The 16363-nt window shown below is 35.1% G+C and overlaps 1 non-coding gene across 1 annotated transcript; it reads left to right on the top strand.

The window, feature by feature from the left end:
* The first annotated feature begins 14733 nt into the window (after positions 1-14733).
* Positions 14734-14866, top strand: LOC114896405. Its single transcript, XR_003793785.1, has one exon. It is a non-coding gene; the product is annotated as a U8 small nucleolar RNA (small nucleolar RNA).
* The last annotated feature ends 1497 nt before the right edge of the window (positions 14867-16363 follow it).

The following is a 16363-nucleotide window of genomic DNA, read 5'->3' as shown; positions in this document are numbered from 1 at the left end:
AAAAATAGGAGAGGAAAGATGAAAAAGGCCAAATTTGAAGAAAAGGAGCTTCAAAAAATAAAATAGAGAAATTAGATAGAAGAATTTCTACTAAAAAAAAAAACAGAAATTACCCAAACTTGAAAAAAATTTTATATAATACAATGACTTAAATTTTATTAAAAGGACTCAAAAAGTTTAGTGTCCATGAAACATTTCTTAAGAAACTATTTGAGGATGTACTCCAGTAAAATGAGAAAGTAAACCAAAAAACAGGAAGGTGTGAATTCCTAGACAAGGTGGATTCAATGTAGGAAAACGTTACAGTAAACCTAGGGAACAATGAATCCAAGTTCAGGCAAAACACAGAGGACTTTGGGCAAAGAGATCTAAAGAAAAGTGGGACTGTTAGAAAAAACTAATGTACTGAAACATTTTTGAGAGGGGAAACAATATAATAGCAAATAGTATAAGAAGTACAAGAAGAATTAGAAATCCAGGAAACATAAACAAATAAAAAATAACTCTCAAGACAGGCAAGAAAGATGGTGTGCAAGAAAGCTAAGTTGTGATTTATAAAAACAGAATGTCAATTGATAGTATATAAAATTGACAAATTGAGAAATATGAATAGAAGTCTATCAAAAAATATGAGATGAAATTGCCAGAAATTGTTAACTTTAGACACCTAAGAGTAAAATAACTGGAGAGGGATGGATAAATGTGTTTTGTTTTCTCTCAAGCTTGTTAATATTACTTAACTTTTTTGTATATATATATATATATATATATATTTTTTTTTTTTTTTTTTTTTTTTTTTTTTTTTTTTTTATATATGGGCCTCTCACTGTTGTGGCCTCTCCCGTTGCGGAACACAGGCTCCGGACGCACAGGCTCAGCGGCCATGGCTCACGGGCCCAGCCGCTCCGCAGCATGTGGGATCTTCCCGGACCGGGGCACGAACCCGTGTCCCCTGCATCGGCAGGCGGACTCTCAACCACTGCGCCATCAGGGAAGCCCTGTACTTATATTTTTTATTTTAAAAAACTCAAAATTTTATAATAATAAATCTCATCAATCTTTTCTTTTGAATTGTATATCACTTTTAACATATCCCATCAATTCTTCCTTTTAAGACCCTAGTCATCGTTTCTGATTTTTCTCATGTATGCAAGTTTGCCTTCAGATTAATTTCCTGACATGTTCAACCCTCTTAGAGTTACTGCATATGCCTCTTAAAGCAACATAAAAGATCATCACGTCCTTTCTTTTCGTAGATCCTTTTCTAAAATACTTAATTTTTGTTTCTTAAAAGAAAATCTTTTATTCAGCGTGACGCTATTATTTCACAACCAATTCTAACTTGAAATAGCAAAAACACTTTACAACATCCAACACAGTCATTCACTCTTGTTCCAAGGCAACTAGATTTGAAAAAGAAATATTCTCATTCTATTTTTTTCCATGCAAAGTAGACTGGAAAATCCCTTTAAATTTTTCAGATCATGTAATGGAAAAAGATGTCATCAGTAACAGAACTGCTGGTTTCAGGATATTGGTATTTCTGTGCATATATTTAGATCTACAAGATCTAAGGTAGGATAACTGCATTTACTTTTATCCTCCCTTGATGCTAACTTTTTTAAAGAATCTTTAAGTATACTGGATGATAGCCGTCAAATGATGGCATTCTTCTTTAAAAATGGTCTATTTTCTCTTCAATAGTATAAGTGAAATACTGATTTTAGGAAAATCACTTCACCAATTTTAAGGCAGAAAAAAATTCCTTGTTTAAATTAACTCTCTCTGGAAATATAGGTATCATACGTATTATCCGCCATAGAAGTAAGTGCCCAGCACATGACATATGCCTGGGAAACAGCAGCTTAGTATCACCTTTATCATCCTCTTAGATAATGCATCCCGAGAGATTATGAAAAGTAGTTTTTTTTAAGTAATACATTATATATCTGAATAATAAAGTTTTGCTAGACTTTATATTACCAAGTTCAGCTGCCAGATGCCAGGCATGTTCACACAGATCTTCTACCTTTCACAGTGCACTTTTTGAGTAGTCGATAACTAATCCAGAGATTCGCATATGTACTCACTTGCTGAAATCAAGAGTACTCTTATGTACAAAATTTTCTAACTGGGACGCCACAATAGGAACATTTATTATATAAAAACCATAGTGCCTCCCATAGAGTAGGAGCAAAATAAAATGTTTTAACTTAAAATTGAAGTGAATTATTGAACTTGATGAAAATCAAGATGAATTCAACAGACTCTGAGTTACAAAAACTTTAACATTAAATCATGTTAAGTTTGCTCAGAGTTAAAATACTTGAAGATTGTTAAGAAAGAAAAAGTTTTCACTTTAATTTTTTAAGTGGCTAAATGAAATGTAACTAAACTTAGTTCTGTTTTGTGACCCATTAGAAGCCTAAATGGAGCTGCTGAATTGCTTATTTAGCATATTTTAACATATATATGCATACACGACTTGTACATAATTGAATTATCTCTAGCGAAAAGGAAATGAAGTATTTTTTATATCCTGAAATTTTTTTCTTCTTTTTAAAGCATTTTTAAAATTGGTACATGCTACATACCAACGTATTATATATTATAAATGCCATGTATTATATATATATGTATCAATATAAAAATGTACCAATATAAAAATGTACACATGTATTATCTTTTCATAATTTAAATGTAAAATCTTAATGTCCTATACTAATATTATCAATGTACTATCATAAGTAAAAACCTATATAACAATTATCCAGGTCAAGACAATATTTCCCATGAATCTACCCTCTCAATCCCTGTATCCACCCTCCTTAAAGATAACTACTCTGCTAAGTTCTAACACGATAGTTCAGTTGTATCTATTCTTGAATGTTGTATAAATAGAATCATGCAGTAGATAGCCTTTTATGTCTGATTTCTTTTGCTCAACATTATGTTTGAGGATTTACCCATGCTGTCAGGTATAGGTTCATTTTTACTGCTTTATAGTATCTCTTACATGACTATGCCAAAAAATATTTATCCATGCTTATATTTATGTCATAGGTTAGTTCCAGCTTTAGGATATTATTAATAGTGCTGTTACAAGCATTTTTGGATGTGTGTTTGGTGCACACATTTCTCATGAATACATGCCTACTAGTTGAACTGCAGCTTCACAGAGTATGCATTTATTAACTTCAGTAAATAATGCCAAGGAGTTTTCCAAAATGGTTTATACGACATACCTGCATACCTGTTTTTATGTCTAATCTGGATCTTAGAGAATTTTTTGGCTCTGTTTGGTATTCAGATAATGGTTCTTGGTCTACTATGCATAGTAATTTAAAATTTTATTTGGTTTTATTGTTACCCATCATCATAGAGGATATCTTAAACTGTTCTTCAGCTACACAGAAGTTTTTGTGGCATTCAGCATTTAAGCCACAAGGGGCAAAAGAAAACTCTTTCTGTCAAATACTGTATTCTATGCAGATGACAGGACCTGGTTCTTCTAAACAAACTGAAAGAAAATCTCCTGCTGACTGAAGCACAGACAAGAGTGGTGGTTTTTCTCAGTTGGATGCAAGTTTATATATTGTACCTCACAGTTCTTATTGTCTTCAATCCAAATTTCCACTACAGTCAAAAGCTAGAATACAAAATACAAATGGCAATTTTAAAATGCACACGATTGCAAAAATAAGCAAACCCAAGATGCATAAACAACTTGCAAGATAAAAAGCTGTATTTTTGTGCATCATTTCCATTTTCTTGTGCAGACTACATAAAAGAGATCTTTTCATTAGGAACAATGAGGAATACTATATTTATTTAAAGAAATACCTTCCTTTGACAGTCATAAGAAAACTTTAAAGACTTGAACAAGTATAAAATTCTGGAGTGTTAGGGTATTAAATTTCTTAATAAAGTTAGAGCTGACAAGAATAAGGTCAATAAAAATAATTAGCAAAGATGGTGCATTTAATATTATATACTTAAAACGTTTAGTGCTTTTTATGGTGAAATATTTGTGAATATTATTACACTAAGAAAAATATTTTTAAAAAATACCTCTATAATCCATAATACAGATAAACTGTAGGGAGAAGCAAAAGTGGTTGAGATGCTGCATATGTCCTTTTCCTAAGGGGTTCACAAGTGAGGCCCCCTTTTCTGGCTCTCATTTGTCACCAGTGCTTCTTAAATTAAACACATGACTTTGACGATCTCACAGCAAAGACAATCAGCCTAAACTTATACATGTGTTTTTAAGGGAAGTGGGGAAACCCTGGAGATTTGATATGATTAATTAAGATAACTTCTCCTTAATATCCGTTCTTGATTTGTATCTCCAAATAAGATTACAGCAGTTTTTAAACTCTAAATTGGTATTATTTAGTTAGTATGTTTACATTTTTTTTTTTTTGCGATACGCGGGCCTCTCACTGTTGAGGCCTCTCCCGTTGTGGAGCACAGGCTCCGGACGCACAGGCTCAGCAGCCATGGCTCACGGACCCAGCCGCTCCGCGGCATGTGGGATCTTCCCGGACCGGGACACGAACCCGTGTCCCCTGCATCGGCAGGCGGACTCTCAACTACTGCGCCACCAGGGAAGCCCTGTTTACATTTTTAATGATAAATGATCTATATTGAGTTCAATTTCAGACAAGAGTGTTCTCAGCTATTTTGAAAAGTGTTAATTAGTTACCTTGGAGTAAATTCTATTTAATTTCTTATTTGAAGAGATTCCTTAGTTCTATTTCAAAGCATTAAGGCTTGATAATTCTCCCTGACAGAATATAATACCTGATATACTCATGCTTGGTTAGCGTCTAATGACAATATTGAACACGTATTAGTTCACAATCCTAATATCCTTACTTGTTCATATTTATGTTCTGCTCTGCTAGCTGGATTTTATATTCCTTATTTTAAAGATGGTAGGTTAAATAACTCCACCATAGTCAAACATCTAGAAAGTGTGCACAGGATGAATGGTATTTTTCTTCTGTTTTGTACTCAGAAAACACAACTTTAGAGAATCTTTATAAAACTAATGAGCCATCTGAAGGCAGGTTTTATATGGCTTCTTCTGATGCAGCTTAAATCTAGATGATGGAATGATGAAAAACTTAAAGCTGGAATGATTAAATGCAGTATCTTGTACTCGAGAAGTTGAAACTCAATAAATACTTGGTCATGAATGAGTATTGACTGTGAGATGTAGTACCTAAAACCAGACCTGCCCACTGAAGTGGTAAAAGTGCAGAGGGGACACACCCAGCTCCAGGTTTTGCTAGGTAGCCCAGACCAATGTAAAAAGTACACAGGATCCAAATGTAAGATGCTCAGAAAAGGCATAGCTGAGGTACCCATATCTTCTTGCTCTTCAAGCGTACTAGACTCCATCCTCCTCTGACTTATTTTCCAATGCTGGTCTTGTCTCATATACCCCTTCAAGAAATTAGAAGCAATGAGACAGAAACCTTCTCACGTTCACATCACTGTTGCTATAGAGGAAACGACACTCTTATCAAAGACCAAGCTCTCCACATGAGGTCTATAAAGTCTGTATTACAACCTCTCCCACTTTCTCAAGGACCTTGCTCTATTTTGATGTCTAAAAGATGTCTCAAATTAAACTCTTTATTCCCCAGCCTTTCCTCCCTAAAAATCTTGCTCTCCTCCTAATCTATTCCAGCACTTTCAATGACATCATCATCCACGTAATTGCTCAAGACCAAAATCTAGGATCTATCCTTGATTTTCCTTTCCTAACTACCTTAATTAAACTTTCTCCTTTTTCCTTTATCACCTACATCCAATTCAGCAGAAAGTAGCATTTATTCCGCCTGCCAAAAAATCCCATACACATCTTCTTTTTTCTCATTTCCATGAAATCCACCCTATACAAGCTGCCCTCACACCTGGTTTCCTACAGCCTCTCAGTTCATCTCCCTACTTCAGCTCTTGCATCCCAATAATAAATTCTCCATATGGTAGCCACATAAATCTTTCTAAAATATGTCAGAAGTAATACACATCTCTACTTACAATCTATTTAGAGTAAAATGCAAATGTTTCTTCTGGCTTACAAAGCCCTACATGTTCTGGCCCTGTCTACCTCTCTGACATTCCTTTCTAGAATAGGAACATTCTATTTCTCTAACCCATACCTTCTATGCTCCAGTCACACCAGCATTCTTTTGGTTCCTATAATGTGCAACTCTGGATTATTTTACTAGGTCTTCCCTGACCACCTTAATAACTATTTGGTTATTTGTTATCATATTAGCCTATTTATTCAAAAAAAATTAATAAATATCAATATACAAAAAAGTTGAATGACTAATGATATCTGGCTATACTTGTTTTATTTTTAAAAGTGAGTTTCATATCATAGTCTGATAGCCATAGATAAGACTTCAAGAAGAGATGGGAATTTGTAATATGATTATGTTGAATGAGAAGGGGACATTACAGCACCTTCCTATTTAAGGTAAACATTTTATATCTTATCACATATAGATGGCACATTTGTCACGGACTCTAAATAAAGCCTTTAAGATGTATATACCATAGACAAAAACATAATCAGTTTTTGGGCCAAGCACAGCAGGTTTGAAAATGATTTTCTTTTTATTGTGCTTTAATTCATTTAATAAACTAAAATACATAACTAACATTGTCAATGGAACATTTATTTATTCTTTATGAACCATCACCTTGATGAACCAGAAAAACAATACAGTATTATTCTTGTCTTTCAGTGAGCATTATTTTCATAGTATCTTTCCACTAGGACAAAACCCCATTATCTTTAATGAAACTGCAATAATTTTAAGAGACATGTAAAAATGATAACTGGCTATTTCCAGTGAATAACCAAGAAGAAGGAAGTATTCCAAAAGTGAACAAAGTCTTCTTAATATCCAAAATAAGTGTGTATTTTATCCATAGGAGAATGGATAAATCCTTTTTTCATAAATAATTATAACAACTTTAATAATTTTAATTCCAAATTACAGCCATTTTAAGGAAACAAATTAAGGGTGGTAACAGTACTGGAGTCTGGGGTTATTTGCAGATAGAGATAAACAGTTCTAAATAAATTTACAGTGTATAATGTTATCACTGTATTTAAATCAGAACTATAATTATAGTAATAGTGAATGAGTTACAAAAATCAGTAAATTTATCATCTACATTCTGTGTTTAAGAATGCAAATAAGTGCAAAATGTAGGTAAAGAAATTTTAAATGTCCCTGCCAGAAATAATAAAAACATATATCCTAAGGGTCGTGGATGGCTGAGTTTTGAACTACAACATTACCTTTGCTTTGCAGAAAGACAAGGTACAGTATGGAACTGTGTGAAATGACTAAAATTAATCCTGAAAGTCTACAGTTGGGCCCTGGGTTGGAGGAAGCAAAGGGAGAATATAAGCCATGGTCCAGGAACCTAGCGCTGCATTTGCCCTCTTTCAATAAAGTTTCTGTATTCAACAACATTAAACCTACTCATTTTTACAATTTTTGTATGCTATCAGATAAAATTTAATAAAAAAACAGGATCATAAAAGAGCCTTAGTGCATTTAGAATTCTATCTACTCATTATCTCCCTCCCTTTACCACTTACAATGAATTACCAGGCACATGTAAAAAAACTACCAAAAATAGTTTTGAAAAGGAACCAGATTTGCTGAAAAACTTTCCTCCTGACCCCGAAAGTCCTGAAGTAAACAGCGCTAGGAAAACCGTGTGTTCTCAGAACAGATTTCAAGAGAAATCTCTGAAGATCTTTTCTTTGCTCAGTCTTGATGCCGGGCACACTACTGCCACCTTTCATGCTCGGAAAGACTCAGAGATGGATGAACCACCAGGCACAGAATAAGAGCAACTCCTCTCCATTAGGTAGAGCCTAACCTAATTACATAAATGCTCAAAAAGATATAAAAGACAAGTCACAGTAATTTCATAGATGTGCAAAGACATGGAGGTGGGTTCAAGGCTTCCAAATAGAATAATCAGCAGATCTCTTTTCCCCACACAAGGAGCTGGTGTAGCATTTCTTAACCCTGTTACCAAAAGAGCAGGGACCTGAGTTTATAAAAGACTGTGACTGTCAGGTTTGCCACCAAAATGATGTATGTGTTTAAGTTACTTCTCAGAAAGTGGTCTGCATGTCTTGCCTTAGTAGCTGAAGGCTCCATTAGTGAAGGATGAAAAGAAAGAGAAGGGGTAAGAAGAATAATGAGTGGGTTTACAAAGTAAAATGAGCAAGGTGGGCTAGTCTCCACATAAATAAATGAGATTACGTAGAAGTCTGCTTTTCTCACTAATAAAATTTGAATATGAAAAAACGAACACTTGAATTTTTGGTATATGGATGTACACGTATGCATAGATAAAGGCATAGATATAGGAAACAAATATATTAAATAAAAAGTCATATTACATTTGCTTTAGCTCTAGACCATTCACCTCTCTGACAGAACTCCTAAAACATCTTCTGAAATTTTTGAGACTTTACCTTAGGGAAAACACATATTTAGACAATCAGGAATGATGGACTGTATAAAGTATGCATTGTCATGAAAACTAATAAAGTAAACAACTACATTTCTCTCCTTCCTCTTCCCCCGTGAATGTTTCTCTCTATTTTGCCTTAATGTGAAATGTCATAATATACTAGGAAGGGAGAAGTCAATTCCACATTATGACCTTAGAGTCACTTTTCCTTATTCAGAATAGGAGAAAGATATGTTGAATTTAAATAGATCATGAAAGTTTTTAAATCCCTTCTCTCTTGAGGAGAGAATTTTCTAGATTCGTGAAAATTGATTTCCTCAAATCCACTATGTCTGTGAGCACCTGCCATATGAAATTCTAATTATCAGAGCTGTATCCTCCATTTCACCTGAACCAGAGGGAAAAAAATTAAAGGAATATTGTAGCTTTCCCATCTTTTCAGGCATGTTTGGTAGGGATACTTTCAATGTTGCTGTATTTCTGGGAGAAAATTGTCCTGGCTTCAGTATGTGTATGGTCATTAGCCAGATTTAGAAAGTATAACTTGGTCCCAAGATATATACAGGTTCATTTGGGTTCACCACTTAGAATTAACATCTTTGATTATAAAAAGACTTTTAAACCTTTTAAACCAATTCAGTAACCAGTTTAAATCTGATTTATTACTGTTGCCACATTGTTCCTGACAAAGAAACCTGCAAAAATCCCCAACAGCTGCCGGCCAACAGGTGCTGCCGAATAACATTGAAACACTGAGCCATAAGCTAGAATCAATTTTGTCTCCTTCACTGTTACAATCAAGCAAGCAGAACGACTGGAGCATTTTTAATCTTACCTTTAACATCCTTCAAAAACAGAGGTGGGAAACAGGACCCCACCGCATAATCAAGAAAGCACACTCCCTGTCATGATAACTGTTCTCCAGAGTCATGCATTTTATGAGTTACATATAAAACTTATAGGGAAGGTCATCTTCTGAAATCAGAACACAGCTGGAAGGCAGTAAGAATCACATTGTATAAATAAAAAACTCAGTGCCTGAGATATCACATTCAAGGGTTTAAATTTTAAGAAGTGCTCATTTGCAATCTGTGAACATATATCAAGGCAATTTAAACTATTTTTGTCCTCTGGCCCTGAATCTACATTCATATCTTTTCCTTCTAACTGCTTCTTTTTGAAAATGGACATTTGAGAAGCCACAAAAGGTCAAATATTTAATTAATAACTCTATGCTTTTCAAAAAACTTATTTCTTCATTTTTCTGAAGACTCACTCTAATGTCTGTCTCCAGCCTGGATTTTTGGATTAAGCACGTTGCGATTTTTTTAAAATAACTATCCCAATTAGAAGAAGTTGTGGAATATTTGGCAAAATTTTGAGGTTTTTGAAAAACTAGTCACAACACAGTTTTTAAAGAATCTGAGCCGCAACCTTGACCCTAGTATTGAGTTTTTGTCATTCTTGGCAAGACACTGTGACTCAATTTTACTATCTATGACACATAAATAACAGCAGCATGCTTTATCTTCTGCAGTTGTGGTACCCTTGAAAATCTGTGTGAACGGAAGTTGGGAAAATAAAATTACAAGCTCTGAATATATTTGTGGAAAAAAAATCAATAAGAAACTGTAAGATGAATCCTTCTGACAAGTGGAGAATCCTTTTATACCTTATTTTGAGAAATAAATTCCAGTTTTAGTATTTTAAAAAATTTCAGCCGGAACTCCAAAGTCCTTGGAAGCAAAAAGAGAGAGAATTCCTAATAGTTGAGAGATTGTGGTCTGGGTGGGAAGATAATTAACTTATTTCTACATTGGCTCAAGCATTTTATAGGCAATTTTTATACTAAATGAGTATTTTACTAAAGAGTTAACTTCTATACTCTCCAAAGACACCCAGTGGAGACGACTGTTTCCTCATCACCACCAGGTGAGATTTCAATGGCACGTCTTTCTTAATTAATTGTAGTTGGTAGAGATACTGGTATGTTTAATATGAATGAAGATATTCTCTTGTAGGAAACTGTTTCATAGTAGAAGTGCTAAAATTAGCCATTTCTATCTAGGTCTTTGGGTTATGCATACCCCCCCCCAAAAAAAAAATCACAGACCACACTGCAGTAAGCACTCTACATCCTGGGTACAATATGTATTTATGGTCCCTACAATGTTTTCCAGAAGATTAAGTTGATTCTGTGTGAATCATTTGGAAAATTCCTACAAGTGATTCTATCCAAAAAGTCATCTTTCCCCGCCAAAGGTCCTGGCAATATACAGATCTTGACTCTATCGCTATTTAGGGAATACTTTAAGAGGTAGAAAAAATGAAAAGATAAGGTATCTTTGAATGCATATTTTTCTCAGCATTCCTTTACATGTGGAGATAGAATTTTTTTGAATCTAGACTGAACAAACAGCAAGACTTTAGTAAAACAACTGCTTTGTTAGGAGACTCTATATAGTACTAATTAAAGCTACATCTTTGGATTCTTGTAGACCTGGGACCAAATACGAGCAAAACTTTTAGTTCTCATTGGTATAATAGGACTAACTATATTTCCACTCTCCCAGTGTTATGATGAAATAGGATGATGGATGTAAATTCTTATGTGGCTCTGTAGTTAATTTTCAGTACTGGAAGAAAATGAGCATCTCTTACCTTCACTAACTTTGAATTCTTTTTTTAAAGTCTGGCAGCCTTATATTACCTTATATCCCAAAGGAGTAATCTTAAGATCAAAAAGATGGACAGCAACGCCTGCGTCAGTGAATGCATGCAGGGTTTCTGAAAGCTTTGGCACAAAGATTAATGCCAGCCTCTGAGACAGCATCAGTATCCCATCGTGCAGGTAATGACACCATGTGCAAGAACAAAATAAGCATGTTGTCACCGTCTTCCATTATTTCAGTCCTGAACTATCATGTGTTGTGTACCTTAGTTCTTTTCTTTCAAACTGTACAGCTACTAAAATGGTGAGGGAAGTTTCTTGAGGATGTATTTCATTAGGTTTAAAACTGCCCATAAAATCTGACAATTTGTGTCAGTGTCGCTGCTAGGAAGCCAATAAAGCCAGCACACCACGGCAGGTTGCGTGAAATGCCAGCAGCATCTCCATCATCTGATGAGTCAACTGGACCCCAAAGACAAAATAATCAACACAGACCATTTTACTGACAGTACACTTGTGTTCCCGTATTTCAGAAAGGCAATTTGGGTATACTTGATGTGTAGCAGCTCTTAGGAAAAAATGGCAGCCTAAAATGGAGAAAGCTGGCTGTTAATATTTCTGATGTATTCCTCCATCAGAAAAGCACTGGCCAAAGCGATTCCTTTCACTAAATCTCCCTTAGTGAATAGAATGTTAGACTAGCTATTCGTGTGTGATTTACATACACGTGGCAACACTTTGGGAATCCTGTTTGAGCCCACGTATCTTAATCAAATAGCATGGATCAGATATTTCATTTGGAAAAAAGGATGTATTTTAAATAGATTCCAATGCTACAGAGAAATTATTTTTTGAAAGCAATTTAATACGGTTCCATGAATAGCATCTAGGATCCCCAGTTCACTTAACATTTAAGAACCTACTATGTACCAGCAGACAATCTGTTTGCCAAACACCATGTGGTGCTCAGGGGACACACAGATCACAGACATAGCCCCCGTTTTCCAGGAGTTCACTCCATTGTGGAGGAAACTGCAGCAGTGGCGCCAGGAGTTGCTTAGCATCCCTCATCCTTCGCCTTTCCTTGGTAATATCTCTGAGCTTCCCTAAAACCATCTCGAATCAGTACAATCTAAGTAAAACATTGTGCTGCCACTGCATCTTAGAGACAAGTCTCCTTGGCCCCCTTCCAAGATTGCTTCCCCTGAGCTCTCCACAGAGCTACCTGAGCCCATGATGGGAAACAGCCACAAACCTTCAGTGGCAATATCATGTGATAAATAACATAAACACAAAGACCTCTGTAGCCCAGAGTGGTGACTGTTAAAAGATTAGGACATCAGGGGATAATTTCAGGAAATTCTTAAAAGGTGAGGACATGTTGCCCATGCAAATAATAGGAAGTTTAGGAGAAGGGAGGCAGAAGGGGCAACCTTTGAGAAAGTGTATGCAAGTTCACTGTGCAATAACCACAAAGCACTCAGCATGGCAAGAGCACAGCGTGTCAATGCGAGGCGTGTCAAAGATTAAGTTGGGCTGATGAACAGGGACCAGATTATAAAGGAGATGCCTGCCTTACTGAAAGTTCCCATATAAACTTTAAATTGGAGACCATGGCATCCTTAGGAGAATATTAAGCAACAGAGATGTGAGAATGGGAGAAGGAAGAAAGGGTGGCAGGTGACTGACTAACTTAAGAAGCTGTTCAGAAATCAAAGGAAGAAATATTTAGATTTTGAATGAAGGTAATGGCTGTAGGACTGGAAAGAAGCAGAAGGCTTTTAGAAAGATGTCAGAGGCAATACCCACAGCACTTGGTGGCTGAGTGGATGGCAACTGTAAAAGCGGGCTCCATGGTATGGCTTGTGGTGTGGATAATGGGTGAATGGGGCTCTTCATCAAGATCAGGAATATAGAGGAAGAAATGAGAGGTCACAATGACTAGTGCAGCCTCTATGATCGAAACAAGTATGTTTAAGGCAGCTAAAACAAAATAAGATTATCATCCATTTCTTCCTGAAAGAAATCTGTTAACACAAGTAGTAAAAAGACACTAAACTCTTAGCAAAAAGCACTTTAAAATTTCACATTAAAATTCTACAAAAGTGTTATGCAGAGAACAATACAATTTCCTATATATGATCACAACCACAAATGACATGTCTCTGGGTTTCAATAATCGAAGATCACATTTTAAACACTTTACAAGTTGGTTCTTACCTAGCCTGTGATATCTGCTGCCAATATTATATATTTAATTATAGACTGATTAAATACTGATCGTTAGGCATTTATGATAAATGCCTAACATTAGGCTTTGCCATCAGAGACACTGATGGGCACTTTTAAATCTTAGGTTCTTTTTATTTTACCAAAACATAAGAATAATTATATCACACTTACATATCTTTTCTTTAAAAATACAATAAATCTCAAACAGATAGCTCTGAAGAAAAAGCATAAGAATAGGAAACACTTGAAAATAGGATCTCCCCTAACAAAAACTAGAAATATGGAGCTAATAGGTAGATAAATAAATATAAAAAGGGACAGAAACACAAAAATTATACATATATATACAATTATATATAATATAGATATAGTCTTTCCCTTGAGTTGAGGCATCTTTGGATCAATCTACAGAGCTATAGAATAACTGGAAAACTTTTCTAGAATGAAACTATTGTAATTATTCCTTCAACAACAATTTATTAATCTCTGTGTATTTAGCATAGGAACTGGAATTAATTTAAATTGTACAATTACTATTAAATTATTGGAAATATTTTAAAGTAATGAGAAGTCGACAAGTTATCAATTACTCAAAAATTTAGTAAAATACCAGTATTAAAATGCCAAATAGCCAGGACATGGGAGCAATCTAAGTATCCATCAACAGATGAATGGATAAAGAAGATGTGGCACATATATACAATGGAATAGTACTCAGCCATAAAAAGAAACGAAATTGAGTTATTTGTAGTGAGGTGGATGGACCTAGAGTCTGTCATACAGAGTGAAGTAAGTCAGAAAGAGAAAAACAAATACCGTATGCTAACACGTATATATGGAACCTAAGGAAAAAAAAAAAAGGTCATGAAGAACCTAGGGGCAAGATGGGAATAAAGACACAGACCTACTAGATAATGGACTTGAGGATACGGGGAGGGGGAAGGGTAAGCTGGGACAAAGTGAGAGAGTGGCATGGACATATATACACTACCAAACATAAAATAGATAGCTAGTGGGAAGCAGTCGCATAGCACAGGGAGATCAGCTCGGTGGTTTGTGACCACCTAGAGGCGTGAGATAGGGAGGGTGGGAGGGAGGGAGATGCAAGAGGGAAGAGATATGAGAACATATGTATATGTATAACTGATTCACTTTGTTATAAAGCAGAAACTAACACACCATTGTAAAGCAATTATACTCCAATAAAGATGTTAAAAAAAAAAGACTTGGTGAAGCCAAATAAATAAATATTAAAAATAAATAAATTAATTAACTAATTAAATAAAATGCTAAAAAAATCATCAGGTAGGATAATCCTCACCTGTTCCTCCTTTTGGAGGGCAGATACAGAGTGAAGTCAAAAAGAGAACAAATGTACAATATCGCTTATATGTGTAATCTAGAAAAATGGTACAGATAAACTTATTTGCAAAGCAGAAACAGAGTCACAGATGTAGAGAACAAATTTATGGTTACTAAGGCGGGGAAGGGGGCAATGGGATGAATTGGGAGATTGAGACTGACATATATACACTACTATGTATAAAATAGATAACTAATGAGAACCTACTGTATAGCACAGGGAACTCTACTCAATGCTCTGTAGTGACCTAAATGGAAAGGAAATCTAAAAAATAGTGGATATATGTATACTTATGACTGATTCACTTTGCTGTACAGCAAGAAACTAACACAACATTGTAAAGGCAATAAAAATTAATAAAAAAATTAAAACTAAAATGCTAAAACAGCAAGTTTTCTTTATATTATCTTATTATATAAAGCACAATAGGGCTTCCCTGGTGGCACAGTGGTTAAGAATCCGCTTGCCAATGCAGGGGACACGGGTTCGAACCCTGGTCTGGGAAGATCCCACATGCCATGGAGCAACTAAGTCCACGAACCACAACTACTGAGATTGTACTCTAGAGCCCGTGAGCTGCAACTACTTAGCCCATGGGCTGCAACGACTGAAACCTGCGCATCTAGAGCCCATGCTCTGCAACAAGGAAAGCCACTGCAATAAGAAGCCCGAGCACCGCAACGAAAGAATGGCCCCTGCTCGCCACAACTAGAGAAACCCTGGCGCAGCAACGAAGACCCAACGCAGCCAAAAATAAATTAATTAATTTTTTAAAAAATCAGGCCTGACAGGAAAATGCTGCTGTCATGGCCATTAAAAAAAAAAACAAAAAAACCCACAATAGATAACGTTAGTAAATCTTTTTTTTTTTTATTTCAAGGCTGAGATATTTGAGTGGGCTAAGAATGGAGCAATCATCCCCTCCTCCTACAAGAAAAATGTGAGGTGTGTTATCTATAAAAATTAATGAAGAAGGAAGAAAACAAAGAAAGAAGGAAGGGGGGATGGAGAGAAAAATGAGGGAGAACTTAAACTCACTGCCTTACACAAACCTAACCTCAGCGGCCAACATAAACACTGAGAATAAACTCTGGGAAAGAAACCTTTGCATTTTTACACAAAAAGGACAGTAAATCATAACTTATAGACGTTTTTATCCAAAATAACACACATTAAAGTAGAATTTTCTTTCCAGTATATTTTTTCTTTCCAAAATAAATTTCTGACAACTCAGAAGATATTTTATAGAAGTTTTGAATGTTACTGAGGAATCTGATAATTCCTTAAGGTTTCACTTGAAAATCTGGATCACATAAATTGAAACCAGGGTAAAATTGTGTCAACAAGCACTAACTATAAATATGTCCTGAAATGAGTTTAGTGGGAAATGTGTTAAATTCCATATAACAGATTATGAAGCGTCAAAAAGATATTGTGTTTATAATTTGACAATAATTAGAACGTGTCAAAATATGAGCATATACTATAATAGAATATAAGAAAAAGAATTAGAAATAAAGCCAGAAAATAAGTACATTGTTCTTAGTTTGCAAATTAAAATCAAA

Source organism: Monodon monoceros, unplaced genomic scaffold, assembly GCF_005190385.1.
Source record: "Monodon monoceros isolate NGI ecotype Baffin Bay Population unplaced genomic scaffold, NGI_Narwhal_1 Super_Scaffold_15, whole genome shotgun sequence".
Lineage (NCBI taxonomy): Eukaryota > Metazoa > Chordata > Mammalia > Artiodactyla > Monodontidae > Monodon > Monodon monoceros.
Note: the sequence above shows the minus strand (reverse complement) of the source record. Positions and strands in the feature narration are given on the sequence as shown.